Here is a 2,469-nt window from a genome sequence, read left to right on the forward strand (position 1 = left end):
TTCCCTGTCGAGCTTTCCAAGGACACAGGTTCTCCACCATGTGCCATCCTCCCCTTCTGACCTCTGTAAACCTGTGTCTAAGGCAGTAGCAGCTCTGGCTTCCTCCTCACTCACATGCTGCATCCTTTGGAAGTTCCTCCAACCCACCAGCATCCCCTCCAGGACATTAGACCTGGGTCCTTTTGTCCATCCCACCCCTTTTCTCCTGGACACTCCCCTGTCCGTGGTGGATGTGCCTTGGGACACATGCCCTCACCACTACCTTGTAGAACCAGGAACGAAGATGTTGTGTAACATACCAGTGGGTAAAACAATGAAACATCTTAAGGCCATTTTGTGAAGCCTGGTCTTTAGAATGAGCCTGAATCTAGCAGTTGGTTCAGAACAATGATGTCTTAGTCTGCTTGGGCTGCTATAACAAAATGCCATAGACTCGGTTGTTTAAACAATAGACATATATTTTTCACAGTTCCAGAGGCTTGAAAGTCCAAGATCAAGGTGTTGGCAGACTCTGTCTGTGAAAGCTCTCTTCCTGGCTTTCAGTATCATCACGTGGGAGGGACACAGAGAGAGGACAGAGAGAGAGAAAGTAAGGTCTCTGATCTCTTCTTACAGGGACACTAATCCCGTCATGGAGACCCCACCCTCATGACCTCACCTAAACCTAATTATCCCCCCAAAACCCTCCCTCTAAATATCATTACCTTGGGGATTAGGGCTCCAACAGTGAATTTTAGGGGAACATGAATATTCAGTCCATAACAAGTGAGAATTATTTTACTTCAAGACACAGAACATAGCCCATGCGTTTGCTCCACTAGGCTTTCTCATCACTGGATGCAGAGATGTGCACTCTGTACATGTCCAGAGATGATGGAAAAACCTCCCTGTTTGTGCTGGTCTCAAGATGATCCACCTGTAGGGAGTGACCCAACACCTTCTAAACAGATGCACAGCTTGGTTCCAGTCCACACCAAGCAGTGCCTTTAATTACATACTTCCAAAGTGTTCATGAAATTCTCCCCCCACCAGTGTAAAAGTCTCCCAAGATTCTTGTGCAGAAGAAAAGGGTTTTGCCATCATGGCTCAGGGATTGCAATGACCAAGTAGGATGGGTAAGTTCAGGAATGGAAGAGAGGTAAACTTATTTTTAATGATTTTCCTCCCAGGATTCTATAATGAACTTTTTCAAATGCAAGGAAGGGTGGGATGAGCTTTTCCATGAACACCCATGCGCCCACCACCCAGATCCCGTGACTACTGGCATCCCCTTTACTTTCTCACACACTGTCTCCCTATCCACCGTAGTTCTTGATGCATTTTGAAATAAGTTTTACATACCCGTGCATTTCACCCCTGAACATGTTAGCATGCATTTTATTATGACTAGAGTTCAATATTTGTTTGCAGTTTTTTAAGGTAAAAATTTACCTCTGGTGGGAGGCACTAACCTTGCATTTACCATTCACTGAATTTGGATAAATGTAGGCATCTCTGTAAGTCAAGTCCCTGTCAAGGTGGAACATTTCTAGCAACCCAGAGAGTTCTTTCCTGCCCCTTCCCAGTCTATCTTGTTGTGGGTCGTTTCCCAAGGCTACTACTATTTTTACCAGAGGTAAGTTTTCTCTGCTTTAGAACTTCATATAATTGGAATCACACTGTATGTAGTCTTTTGAGCCAGATTTCTTTCATTCGGTGTAATGTTTGTGAGTCATTCATGTTGCTACGTGTATCAACAGTCCATTCTTTCTCTTGCTGTGTAGCATTCCAAGGCTTGGATGTACCATGTTTATCCCTTCACCGTTGATGGGCACTTGAGATATCCAAGTCTGCTGTTATGAATGTGTTAATGGTTTTAGGTTTATCTTAAGGATCTTAAATGGTTGACAAACAACCCTTAAACCCATCGCAGGTAAACTTTCAAATCTGGATGTGGCACGAAAATATCCAGAATGTATGTTTATGTTTGAAATGTTTCTCTGGGGACTAAGAGACAGAGAATAAGAAATTATCCTCCACCTGACTATTTTTTTGTTGTTGGCCGTGCCACGTGGTTTGTAGGATCCTAGTTCCCTGACCAGGGATTGAACCTGGGCCCCCTGCAGAGGAAGCGCAGAGTCCTAACCACTGGACCACCAGGGAATTCCCTCCACTTGATTATTGATGGAGAAAATTAAGAAATAAGTCCTAAGAAATAAGAATAAGGACTTATTTCCTAAGAAATAAGTCCTTCTGTGGGGAAGGTAATTGCTGCAACAAAAGGCAAAAGAGTATACTTTCTTTGTGCTTTTTTTTAAAACTAGGGAAAATGAAGTCTTATGTTTTAGCTGATTTTTTTTTTTTGCAATAAGAATAAAACATTAGATGATTTTCCAAAAGCTTGTCCAAAATCGTGAGTGGAGATCAGAATGAGGCAGGTTCCTCTGCTGTGAGGGTCCATCCTTAAGTCAATAGACAAGGCAGACTCCA

At 43.1% G+C, this 2,469-nt stretch overlaps 1 non-coding gene across 1 annotated transcript; it reads right to left on the minus strand.

Annotated features, from left to right (window-relative positions):
* Nucleotides 1-2,069: 2,069 nt before the first annotated feature.
* Nucleotides 2,070-2,142, minus strand: TRNAG-UCC (transfer RNA glycine (anticodon UCC)). The gene has a single exon. It is a non-coding gene; the product is annotated as a tRNA-Gly (tRNA).
* Nucleotides 2,143-2,469: the final 327 nt, after the last annotated feature.

This window comes from Physeter macrocephalus, chromosome 14 (genome assembly GCF_002837175.3).
Source record: "Physeter macrocephalus isolate SW-GA chromosome 14, ASM283717v5, whole genome shotgun sequence".
In the NCBI taxonomy this organism is placed as follows: domain Eukaryota; kingdom Metazoa; phylum Chordata; class Mammalia; order Artiodactyla; family Physeteridae; genus Physeter; species Physeter macrocephalus.